The sequence below is a fragment of the Amphibalanus amphitrite genome, unplaced genomic scaffold (genome assembly GCF_019059575.1).
Source record: "Amphibalanus amphitrite isolate SeventyFive unplaced genomic scaffold, NRLGWU_Aamphi_draft 000081F_arrow, whole genome shotgun sequence".
Taxonomy (NCBI): domain Eukaryota; kingdom Metazoa; phylum Arthropoda; class Thecostraca; order Balanomorpha; family Balanidae; genus Amphibalanus; species Amphibalanus amphitrite.
In genome coordinates, this window is record NW_024881577.1 from 1,120,146 (window position 1) to 1,133,766 (window position 13,621).

A 13,621-nucleotide genomic window follows, 5' to 3' on the forward strand; every position below is an offset into this window, starting at 1 on the left:
CAGCTCAGCTTTTTTTTTGGGGGGGGGGGGGGCAAACCATAGCAATTTATCGATTCTTTCCATGCCTCGTCCATTGGCGTAATGTTAAAGGGACCCTTCCACCTTAACATTAGATTTGAGTTGAGATAGCCAAAATGGGGTCCCTGGCTCACAATTACCGGTTTCGGCACTCACAACATCGAGAAATGCCTTAAATCGGAAATATTGAATTTCAAAATTGCAGCATTTTGATTCAGAGGGGCTAATGCTTAGGAATACCCCTCTGAATGTGTGACGTCAGCGCAGATATCTAACGATTTTTAAATGTTTGACTAAAACGTTTTGTAGCACGCGGTGGTATATGCTATTTGCGCGCAACATCTGCCGCAAACGCCGCACTTCTAAAATAAAGTCGCTAGAAACAGCGGAGATCCCAAAAAAGTAAACAAAAGTAAAAGTCTAATATCTTGAAAACCGGTGAATATTTTTCGGTGAAATTTGGTAGATATTCGTTTTCGCTCTTTCTGAACCGAGCGACATCACTTTCATGCCAATTCATAAACTTTTTTGAAGGTGGGAGGGTCCCTTTAACCCGCGCGGGGCTGGGGTCTCCAGCCGAACGCGCGGGGCTGGGGGGGGGGGGGGGGGTAAATTTTACCCCCCCCCTGTTATCTCCCGAACTAATGGTCCGATTTGGAAAATTCAAACGCCAATCGAAAGCTCTCATCACGAACTACTAAAAACATGTACTTAATTTAAAGTTTGAGGTCAAGGTCAACGTCAGGTCAAGGGTACAAATTGCAAGTTTCAACAGTATCGGCCTTGCACCGTAGTTGCCGAAGAATGGAGTCATGGACTGAGACTGATCGCCCAAAACGTGTTCTTAGGCTACCAAGACAATATTCGTTGCATACAATATCATTCAGAGGTCAAGGTCAAGGTCAGGTCAGGTCACCAAAAAAACAATATAGAAAAGGGCATGTGCGACACATGTTTTATGGGTCATTTTACTCATAGAATTTAATAGGCACACTCAATAAGTGATATGGACCACCTCTGGATGAATTTCAGGTCGAGGTCAGGTCAAGGTCGGGTCAAGTGAGGTCAAATTTTGAAGTTGGTTGTTAAGGCCTAAAAAGGTGTCTATCTGATGCAGTTTTTCACGGCGAATCGAATGGTGCTATTTTTGTTTCCGTACGAGGTCTAGAACTTCCAAAAAAGTCATTTTTCAAAAAATTTGTGTGTCGTGACGTCATAAAATTTTGAATAACTCCCACATTTTTGAACCGATTCTTCTAAAATTTGGTATGTAGGTGCACATAGACCACTTCTCTGACATATATTCCGGTTTTTTCGATAGACTCAAAATTTTGGATTTTAGAATGATTTTCCCAAAAAAGTCAGTTTTTTGAAAAAAAATTTAGGCCAAAATCCAAAATTTTCAAAAAACCGAGATAGCCATTTGATAGACAAAGTAAAATTACGTATAACCTTTTTTGTTACGTCTTGATTCCTTTAAAAATGAAGATGTTAGCGGTGTTTGAACTTTTGCCGTTTTTGAGGCGAAAATGGCGAACATGACGTCACTAAAACGTCAATTTCTCAAAAAATTTCCGACGGATTTCGCTCAAATTTTCAGGGAACGTGTCAAATTGATGTAAGAAAAGGTACTGAAAGTTTGGCGGCGCTGCGCGCCGCCGTTTCTTGAGATATCGCAAAAATTCGCGAGGGGGGTAAAATTTACCCCCCCCAGCCCCGCGCGGGTTAATGAATTGGCATGAAAGTGATGTCGCTAGGTTCAGAAAGAGCGAAAACGAATATCTACCAAATTTTAACGAAAAATATTCACCGGTTTTCAAGATTACTTTTGTTTACTTTTTGGGATCTCCGCTGTTCCAGTCGACGACTTTATTTGAAGGTGCGGCACTTGTTGCGCGCAAAGCAACATATACCACCGCGTGCTACAAAAACGTTTTAGTAAAAGATTTAAAAATCGTTAGATCTCCGCTGACGTCACACATTCAGAGGGGTATTCAAAAGCATTAGCCCCTCTGAATCAAAACGCCGCAATTTTGAAATTCAATTTTTCCGATTTAAGGCATTTCTCGATGTGAGTGCCAAAACCGGTAATTGTGAGCCAGGGACCCCATTTTGGCTATCTCAACTCAAATCTAATGTTAAGGTGGGAGGGTCCCTTTAAAATTATGCCGTTTGGGACGGGCAATTGCCCATTTTGCCCCCCCCCCCTCCCTGGATCCGCCACTGACCGTGTTGACGCATTCCTACATTTTCTTTACATAGACACAGAACACCAAGATGTGTGTTCGATCGACCGATTCCTTCAGAAAGCAGCCTATGGGCAGTCGCACAGTAACCCCGAATAAAGTAATGTAGATTGTAGGGGCTGTTTCCGCAGCTGCGCCCGTTTTAACAGGTTTTAAGTGGCGATTCAGAATAAAATTCAGCATCGAAAATTCCTAGGGAGTTGCGATACCCGGCCTTCCACGTTTTACCATAAAGGATGGGCTGCACTGCACTACACGCCTGACTAGTGTAGCTTACACTGGCGAGTTGTAAGCCGTAGAAACGTGGTTCGACGCAGCGTACCTACTATATTGAGTGGTTCGACGTACTCGTATATGTCCTCTTGCCGTGCCACGTTGTACTTTACACGTGTTGTGTCCGTCATCCGTGTCTGCCACGTGAACACGTGCTAAGCTACCCGTGTGCCTGTAGGCGGCACGGCGCACTTTTAACTGTAATTAGTGTGAACAACACGTGAGGGTCGTGTGGTGCACAAAACACCTATGTGCAATGTGCATTGCCCGTATTTGTCAAATGCCATGCAACCCAGCAGGTAGCAGCTCCCAAATCCCCGCACTCTGCGGGTAGCCCCCAACACAGGCGGTAATGACTGTAGCGGTAATGGTTATGGCAAGGCTTTAACACGCGCACTGCAGGGGGGGGGGTTGTTTTCAACCCCCCCCCCCTGTGGTTTTTCGCAAATTGCGAGAAAACGGCGGCGCGTAGCGCCGCCGAATTTTGCATACCTGTTCTCACAACTTTTCCACACCTTGAGTAAAAATTTTGACCCCAGGTGACCTATGGTCAGGTCACCAGGTCAGGTCAAGTGACCCTACCTCGAAACGTAAATTTCGAAGTTTGCAATCCCACCAAGCCCACAGTTGTTGAGATATGATCTTGAAACCCACAGGAAATAGCAAAGTCATCACGAGCTACAACTTGTATATCTCGGAATTTTTATATCGATGACCTAAGGTCAGGTCATTTTTGCGACCGGCCCATTATAAGTCAATGGGAGAAATTTCAACTTACTCTGAATGCCATCCTATGACTTCAATACGCTCAGGATCATAGTATTACAGGTCCCTGTTGGTGATTTCACCGAAACATATCACTTATGACCTTTGGAAGGTGATCTCCAGGTCATCTTAGGTCACCTGAGGTCACCAGCGGTTTTTCTTCAATAACTTGAGATTGAGTAGAGATAGAGACTCCGTTCGACGCTTATCGTGTTTTTCTCGTCAATGCGGATCGAATGATATGCAACATGACCTATTTCGGTCAGGTCATGACCTTGACCTGAGGTCAAATTTTCAACTTGACCTTTCGAGGTCATATTATATATCATTCGATGCGCCTTGACGAGCTAAGAACGATGGCGTTCGAATCGATCCTCTGTCTTGTGTGCAAGACAAGTTATTCAAGAAAAACTACCGCGAAATTCCTGTTGTGAAAATCGTAACATTTTGTCTTCGGTGACCTCTGGTGACCTCGTTTTTGACCTGACCCAAAAAGGATCTTAGTATTTCTTACCGATCTCATCTTAACCTATCCAACGCCGTTTACCGCTTGTCGCTACGTTGCGCCGTTTTCGAGATCTCAGGGGGGGTTGTTTTCAACCCCCCCCCCTGCAGTTCGTGTTCGGCTCAGACCCGCTGCAGTGCGCGTGTTAATGACACATACGATGCAGGGGAAAAGCTGGCATTCGGGTGGCAGGGCTGAGGAGTCGATGGAGTTTCGGTGACTCTGACTCCGACTTCCAAAAATTAAATCCACTCCGAGCAGAGCTGTCGACTCCGAAGTCCGAACGATGCCGACTCCAACTCTGCAGCCCTGTCAGGTCTGCGGAGCTGATGGATTTTTGGGACTTGACTCTGGCTTCCAAAATCGACTCCGACTCCGATCAGAACTGGGCCAGCGACAACTGAACCAGCGGACAATTGAACCAGCGGACAACTGAACCAGTATACAACTGAACCAGTGACAACAGACCCAGTCTAATCTGTTTTTAGGTCACCGATATGAAAATTTCAAGATTAAAATTTTATACGTACCGTTATTCTTAGCAATCGCTGAAAGTTCCAAGGTGATCGTTCAGTCACTGTAGTTATGACGACCATTCTAACTTTTCTGAGGCGAGGTCACTTCGCCGGACCTATTGGTTTTCCACATACATCCTCAGTAGCGGCGGAACACTTTCAACCAAGGTAGCCCCCCTCCGGTTTTTCTGCAATAACTTCTAAACCGCTTGTCGTATCGCCGCCTATCTTTCAGTACCTTCGGCTGCATCAATTTGACACCTTGTGTCAAAATTTGAACTTCGATTCTATGATAGGTCGACCGGAAATGACGTCAGAGTGACGTCATGTTCGGCCGATTTCGACGCAAAACATTGAACCACGGGAATCGCTCCCAAGAGCTCAGTTTTTGAGTTAGATCCAATTTCTTTGCATGAGAGGACTCAGAATGGACTGCGCTATCAAACTGCAATCTCGAATTTTCAAAATTTTGAAAATTTCGAAAATAATATTTATTTAAATTCAAAATTTGTATTTATTTTTTCAAAAACTTTTTGACTTTTCGAAAAAAAAAACAGAATATATATGATAGTTCATATGCTTATGACCTAGTCTAGCAAGTTTTAGTCAGATATCTTCACAAATGGCCAAGTTATACGCGTTATAGCAAACATTTTACATTTTTTTCAAAATCAATTTTTCTGTACGAATTTGACATCGTACACCAATATTAATAGCACCATCGTGTCTCTGAGCTCAAACTGTATCCGACAGACATGTTTTTTGTTGAAAAATTTCAACTTTGAAATTTGACCTTTTTTGACCTAAAAGTGACCTGACCTAAGCTATATTTAGATGAAAACGGTCTTAAATGACACAGGCGACACCGAATTTGAAATCTATGGCCTGAATGGACCATAAAACATGTGCCACGTGACCGACTAATGACATAAGATTTCCGTGACCTATGATGACCTGACCTGACCCTGACCTGAAAATCAAAGTACAAGTTTCGTACCCTCAGGGTATCTAAAGCACCTGTTCACGAGTGTGTAAACCAAAAATCAGCCTGACCTGACTTGTAAGACGGCAGCCAGAGCCCAAAAAGTGAACAAGCCAAATATCGATCATTTTTACTTTGAACTGACCTGTGGCGTCATCGGTGACCTCGAGGTCAATGAAATTAGAGTTCGCCCGATAGTTTTTCCGGGGCTATCAGATGCCCTTTGAATTTTGACGATCGGCTCAGTAGTTTCGGAGTTAGGGGGGACTATGAATTGCCCCCCCCCCTCCCAGTGGGGCGTGTTATAGACAGACCCCAGTGGGGCGCAGGTTAAACAATTCAATTCAATTCATGCATTCACGTTAAATCCGCGCACGCGGCTTTTCACTAACGCATGTCAACAGATAAAAAGATGGACGGATGAAGTAAACACACACTCATACATGCGATACGCGGAAGGCGGCGTTCGAAAGAGCGTCAAAAATAATGACGAAATCACTTCGGTCAATTTTTTGGTCAGGTCAAAGGTCAGGTCACCACAGGTCATTGAAGGCAAAATTTCGCCGATTTCCAGGTCGAATGTCGACAATTTCCAAGAAGCCAACGCATAACTCGGGAACCAATAGAGCTACAGCGCCGCGGAAAAGCGCATTCGATAGCCCTATTAACGCCCTTTCTGAGTAATGTTCTCAGATTTGAGTTTGACCTAACGTCAACGGTTTTGCCTGCAGGGGGCAAAAACTGCAAAAATAGCCGATTTTTTTGGAAACAGTTTTTCTGCAATAACTTTTGACCCAAGCCTTGTACGAGCTTACTTTTACCGGCATCGTGTTCCTCTAGTCAAGACGCATCGAAAGAACTATAACTTGACCTTGAAAGGTCAACTTGAAAATTTGACCTCAGGTCAAGGTCATGACCTGACCAGAAAGGGTCATGTTGCATATCAGTCGATCTGTATCGTCGAGCTGAACACATCTAAGGCGTTTTCATCGCTCTAGCATGCCTCTATCAAAAGTTATTTGCGAAAAACTGTTAGATACCATTCGTGACCTAAGATGACCTCAGGGCATAAACAGGGGTCACGGACACCATTTTCATGTTCAGTGTGTCTAAACCACTTGTAATTCAGTGTTTGGGAGTGTTTATAATGTCTTTCGTCCAAAAGAGGCGCATTTCAATTTTCTCCCGTTGACTTATAATGGGGAGGTCGCAAAATTGACCTGACCTTAGGTCATCGATATCAAAAATCTGAGATAAATATTTTGTACATGCTATTGCTCTTAGCAATCGCTGAAAGTTTCAAAGCGATCGGTCACTCGGTGTAGCTATGACAGACATTGAAACTTTTTATGAGGTGAGGTCACTTCAAGTGACCTGGTGACCTGACCTTGAATGATCTTGGTCTGAAATTTTCAAAACATGTGTAGAATTGATGTATGATAAGGTGTACCAAAAACGGCGGCGCTCCGCGCCGCCGTTTTTGAGATATTCGCGAAAAACCACAAGGGGGGGTGTTCAAACCTCCCCCCCCAGCAGGGCGCGGGTTAAACGAGTCCGCCCGTCATACGTTGCGATAAAATCGTTGTACGGTCGTGTACAGGTTGATGGTCCCCTACTCTTTATCCACTGCACCGGGTTCCTATGGCTCAGCATTGGCAGCAGCCGCCTGGTACCGGTAGGCTGTGCCGCATGACCAGAGAGTGAAGCGGCACAGTCTACCCACGCCGTTTGACATCGGAGGCCTCTTGCACCAAACTACCCAGAGCTAGGTAAAATCGAAAAACCGGTTTCAGAATAAGCTAATCTAACGGTGGAAAAATTGTTTGCAATAGCCCAATACATAATCCTACATGTGCTTGCTACATTCTACACGCAAATTGTTACATTTGAGACTTGGACTGGATATACGATGCAAAATGATCTAAGCATTGGTGCAAGAGGATTTTGGTGCAAGAGGCCTCGGCTCGGGTCGCCGGGTGGAGCGCTTTGTAGACCAGCTGTCGCGTCAGACCAGCGCGGGGGAGGGGCTCGTCTCGGTGGTTGGCGTGGGCTGGCGAGTGGTGTGGGGCGTGCTGGTGGACCATGGGGGCTGGGCGGGTGTGTGTGTGGTCACTTGCTGCATTGCACATTATGCGTCGCTTAACAATTGCATTCCTGTTTTTGCTAAGCACAATGCACGGAAGACCCAGCGAATACAATTTTCTTGTGCATTGTGCAAAACGTGATTTGGCACGGTATCGAGGCAACCATAGGTCTTGTGCCACATATATGCATGATATTTAGGCAATACGCTTATGAAAATGGTAGATTGATCGGATTGATCCTGGATGTCAATTCGTATGCTAAATGTCTACATGTATTAAATGAACGAATGAATGAATCAATCAATCAATCGACAATCGACATGTAGATATAAAACCGTATAAATGGCTCGCAACCACTAAAATCAAACCAGATCCTAACTCGGAAAAGTAGCCGGAGCCCCGATGAGGCTCGAACCGGGACTCCACGTTGAAAGTTTTGCCAATGATCGATCATCATTCCACCAAGCTAGAGCGACCGGCACCCGAAACCACAAAAACATTCATTGACTTTGCTGCCGACCTCCCGGCCCCGCCGCCCGCCCGCACAGTGATGCAAATGGGGTTCACGAGTGGCCATAAATACCCAAAAGTCAAGTTTACCAAATCGAGTTAATTGCGATATGGCCGAGTAGACAAATGTTTGGGGCATCTGAGATCACATGGTTTTCATGTTTTTGTCAAAACCGGCCTCGTGTATAATCGTAAGAAGTCGTGACATTTTCTAGGTCGTAAAATGACGGTCAGACACTCGCAAGTTCAAACGCCGCTGGTTTGCGTTCATTTCGTACAAAATGAAAAAAACTATGCATGGGAATGATCCCCAAAGCCTTCTGCTTCTAATGCCGGGTCACAAAAAGCCGTATCTCAATCACTTTGGCGGTAATCTGACTATTTGTCATCATGTTGCAATCGCAGTTTTTTTACTAAGAAAAAAATGCTTTCGTTTCACCTACAGCACTTAACACAGTGTGTGCCCGTTAGTCCACCATACCATAGCCTTCCCTAATCATTTCTGAGTCGCATCGTGAAAGAATTAAGCCTATTCCTGGCGGGCTCCGCCGGGACAAGAAACTGGCGGGGGGGGCCGATTCGGCCCCCCCCCGAGATCTCGAGAACGAAGCAAGATAGCGACAAGCGGTAAACGGCATCGGATACGCATGGACAAGGTCTACAATTTTTACAAAGGTCATTTTCAGGTCAGGTCAAAGATGACGTCACAGGGGTCGAAAAAGTCAAAATGGCGGCGCTAGATATGGAGAGTTTTTCTCGAATAACTTTCGAATTAGTCAAGATAGGAACAAACTAAGGGCATCATCGTGATCCTCTCGTCAATCCGCATCGAATGATATATATGTTGACCTCGAAAGGTTAAGGTCAAAGGTTGACCTCAGGTCACGTGACCTCGAGGTCATCATGTATATCATTCGATGCGTCTTGACGAGCTGAACACAATGAGACCATCCACGCGTCTGTATCTTGTTCCTGTACGGAGTTATTGGCCAAAAACCTTTGGTGACCTTTGATGACGTCACATGACCTCACAGCTGCCCAACAGAAAAACAGACCTCAAGGCAGTGAAGGTTGATCGTATATGAAGTCATGTATGGTATATGGGGCCATTCCGACCCGTTTTAGTGGTAAAAACAGGGAGTTGATTTTTCCCCCATTGACTTATAATGGGGAGGTCGCGAAACTGACCTGACCTTAGGTCACCGATATCAAAATTCCGAGATATACAAATTGCACATACTGGTACCCTAACTAAAGCCTGAAGAGAAGAAATTGATCGGTCAAAAACTCTAGCTCTGGCGTGATTGCAAACTTTTCTGAGGTAGGGTCACCAAACCGCCTCTGGTGACCTGACCTGAGGTCAGATCAACTCAAAATTTTCAGACATGTTGCGTAGAAGCCTTTTAGGAAAAGTTAGAAAATTTGAGCTTCCTAGCTCAACGCGTTTGGGAGAAATAACCAAAAAACCTCAGGGGGGGCTCCTGAGGCCCCCCCCCCGCCAGGAATAGGGTTAAGGCGCTAGCACAGAGCTGACCGGCGCTACAGAGGTTTTTGTCCGGGCGGTCGGGTGCCGCAGTGGGCGCGCAGTGGGCGGGTGGGTGCCGCCGCGCGGCGTCCGGGCGGCGCGGCGGAGCGGCCGCCCGGGCCGCCCGCTGCGCCGCGGCACCCGACCGTGCCGGACGAAAACTTCTGTAGCGCCGGTCAGCCCTGTGCTAGCGCCTTAATTCTTTCACTATGCGACTCAGAAATGATTAGGGAATGCTATGATATGGTGCACTAACGGGCACACACTGTGTGAAGCGCTGTAGGTGAATTGAAAGCAAATATTTTTGGTAAAAAACTGCGGTTGCAACATGATTACAAATAGTTAGCTCACCGCCAAACCAAAATAGATACGGCTTTTTATGACGTGGCATTAGAAGCAGCAGGTTTCGGGGATCATTTTCATGTATAATTTTTGCAGTTTGTATGACATGAACGCACGCTAGCGGCACTTGAATTTCAAGTACCTGACAGTCATTTTACGACATCGAAAATGTCTCGACTTCTGACAATCCTACACGAGGCCGGTTTTGACAAAAACATTAAAATCATACTTTTTCAGACACCTCAAACATTTGCCTGACTGACCATATTACGATTTATTCGATTAAGTGAACTTGAATTTCGGGCCTTTTTCGTATTTATGGCCACTCGTGAACCCCATTTGCATCACTGTGGCCCGGCCAGACTTTGCCTCGGCCGTGGCCACCATCCGGTGTAGCTCAGCGTAGGAGTGCTAGACTGTCAAACTGAGCGGTAGTGAGAGGCCCGGTTTGAGACGCTCCGCGTGCTGGATGTTTATTTGTGTCCGAGGCTATGCGATTAGTCCACTTTTCAGAAAGATTATTTGGTGACAGGTCTGTTTTCTTTCTTTGCTGCAATTCATGAGGAGACCGTATGGACCCTTACCTGTCCTTCCGCACCCCGCTTGGGAGATGGGTGTTTGAACCCCCTGGGTTTTGTGAATATCTCTAAAGCGAATTTTTGGAGGGTGGATTGCGATCGGTTCTATGCGACAAGTGACCATACACACCCAGCCCCAGGTCCGCTCACTCCCTCCCCACATCACCCCCGCCCCACACCACACTCCAGCCTGCCTCATCCACCGAGCCGAGCCAAATAGACAGGCCTGACCCTTACCCCCCTCCTCCCCCAGCCGGTGTAACGCAGCGTCCGGTCAAATCGCTCTACCAGGCGACCCGAGCCGGTGTCATACAGTGTGGGTAGGCTGTGCCGCTTCACTCTCGGGTCATGCGGCACAGCCTACCGGTACCAGGCGGCTGCTGCCAATGCTGAGCCATAGGAACCCGGTGGATAAAGAGTAGCGGACCATCAACCTGTACACGACTGTACGAGTTGACACCGCTGTGCACCAGCTGTCTGCAGCCTGCCTCTGTTCGAATGCGTGGTAGTCGCAAACGACCAGAATGACGAGTGCCGTGACCATGGTTGAGGGTCTCGAGCGTACAAGCGACACTGGTTGGCTGACTAGACACTATCACTCTATGCACGCTACATATCCGATGGTACAGGGCCAGATTTGCTGCGCTTAGCCAGTTCAGATCGCGAAGTATGTCGGTCACATGGCTGTACTTTCGGCGACCACTAATAACGCGCGCACAAAAATTGAGTACTTTCTGTATACGGCTGAGCTCAGGGGTGCCGCATGTCCCGTAGATGGCTATGCAATAGCGCACCACGGACACGACAAGTGAGATGACAATCGGTTTGAGCGAGTTGGGCGGCAGCACATGTCTGGCGTGACTGAGTGCGAGTAGTGACCCTGTGCACTTGGATACTACGTGTGTGACATGTTCATGGTATGACAGGTGTTAGTCCATCACAAGTCCCAGGTTTCTGACGGTCGCCGACTCACAAACAGTAGCACCGGCAAACCTAATGCTGATGGGCTGCAGGCCTCTCAGCATTTGGCGCGTACCGAGTACAATCATCTGCGATTTGGATGCATTCACTTTCATGTCATTCGTGCAAAACCACGTAAACAGGTCAGACAGTGCCTCCTCCATTCTCGAGATCAGAGAAGTCAATGTGTCATATGTTGCGAGTGCGAATACCAGTTTTGATTTTCGGTAATGTATGCTTACCTGATTAACCCTCGCCGGACCTATTGGTTTTCTACATACGCGCCGGCCGAGGGGGGGGGGGGGGCGGGTACGACCCCCCCCCTCGCCGTTTCGCCCCTGGTGGAGCTAGCGCGTCGCGGAAAAACGAGCGTGTGCATCGTTACGAGACGCAGAGATTGGTACCCGATTTTAAGGTCCTAGGTCAACCGGTGACCTCTGAGGTCAGGTCAAGTGCCCCAAGGTACGGTTCAGTTTTTTGGTGAATAACTTCGCAAAAAACGGCCGCAGAGCGCCGATTTTGGCAGCATCGTGTTCGCCTCGCTCAGGCGCGTCGAATGATATACTTTTTGTCCGGGTCAGGTCAACTTGGGGTGTTGACCTCAGGTCAAGGTCAGGTCAGCACCCCCAGGTCACGAAGTTGGTCGAAAGAGGTCATATCGCATATCATTCGATTCGGCAGGCCTTCCTGAGTCCATTGGTGGCTTTCCCGACTCGCTAGCTCAATTTGATCAAGAGTTATTGACGAAAAACTAATATGACCTTGATGACGTCATAAATGACGTCACGCAAGGTCAACATTGCAAAAGTGACGCATCTAACCTTGCAAGGAGTGCATCAAATCACGATTCTGTGTGCTTGAGATAGTTGGAGATCGTTCCCGGCGCCAGAATAGCAGTTTTCATTTTTCCCCATTGACTTATAATGGTGAGGTCACGAAAATGACCTGACCTCATATGACCTTTAGGAAAAATCCGAGATATACAAGTTGTGGGACTGTAGCAAGGGAATTAAAAAAAGAAGAGTAAAATGAGGAGTACTTCATCTTGCGGTTAGTAGCGAGGTAATTAAGAGAAAAGAAGAAAGAAGGAATAAAAAAAGCGGCATCTTCTTTGCGGTTCATCAAACTGCGATCCACTGTCGTTCAGCTGGTTGTACAAGAAGACGGAGATGAGAGTCGTTGAAGAGATCCCGAGAGAGATCTAGAGAGAGAGATCCAGATAGTGATGAGATCCTGAGATAGATGTGGGCATCCAGATAGAGATGTAGATCTCCACCTGGGAGAGATGAAGATCCTGCTAGAGATCTTGAGATGGAGATGAGATCCACCGGAGGATGATGTAGATATCGATCCACCTTGCATACAAATACATCTGATGGAAGATGCTTTTTAATTTAGAGGCTTGATGATTCTGTTCATTGTATAGACCATGATGCACGAGATGCTTCTTCACTGCTCGGATTAAGGATGGAGGGATCCGATCAGCTGGGTTTGCGGCACAGTTGGGTAGGTGAAGGACAGGGCATTTCGAAGTCCCGATGACCACTGCCAAACTTATGGGTGGTAATTACATTGATTAATTGAATGTGATCATTCGTCCAGTCACCCATTCCTATATCACTGGCCTCCCCATTACGAAAATTGCCCACTTAATTCGTATTAGCGTTGCTAGTCTTCAGTTGCCCTCGAGAATCATTTGTTCGACTGCCGTAACCGAATTCTACCAAATTCCTATCGGCCTTACTCTAAGATTCATGCGTCATCATTCTCACACCCTTGCTCGCATTACATTCGCATTTCATGTATTCACCCAAATTTAATTGGTAGCCCCCGAAATTCCCTCCGATAGTGTTAGGCGTCTTACAAACCATGGTCTCCCCGGCGAGATACATAAATGTCTCTTTCCGAAATCCATATGCATGCTCCGCTAACCGGCGACACAGATACTTATCGCAGGGCCGTCCAGAATAATTGCACAAATATCCACCCTACTAATTTATGGGATTCACTACACGTCCGATAGACTTATGGTACACACATACACGATTTATATCCGACTTATCTCTCTATCCGGGAGAGATTACCTATGCCCTCTTCCGGTCCGCGTGTAACACCTCCGTTCACGACCCAGGGACCACCGTTCATATCCTGGAACTCTCCTCAGGAACTCTCCTTAAACCGTGGGATTTACTCTTCAAGGCCTTACGTGTCCTGGAGTACATTCTTCCCTCCCCTGAGGCTGTCCAGTACCGATTAGAGTACCTTTACGAAATAAGTATGAGGACTTATCCGGGACACTACGGCTCGCCTTATCCGCC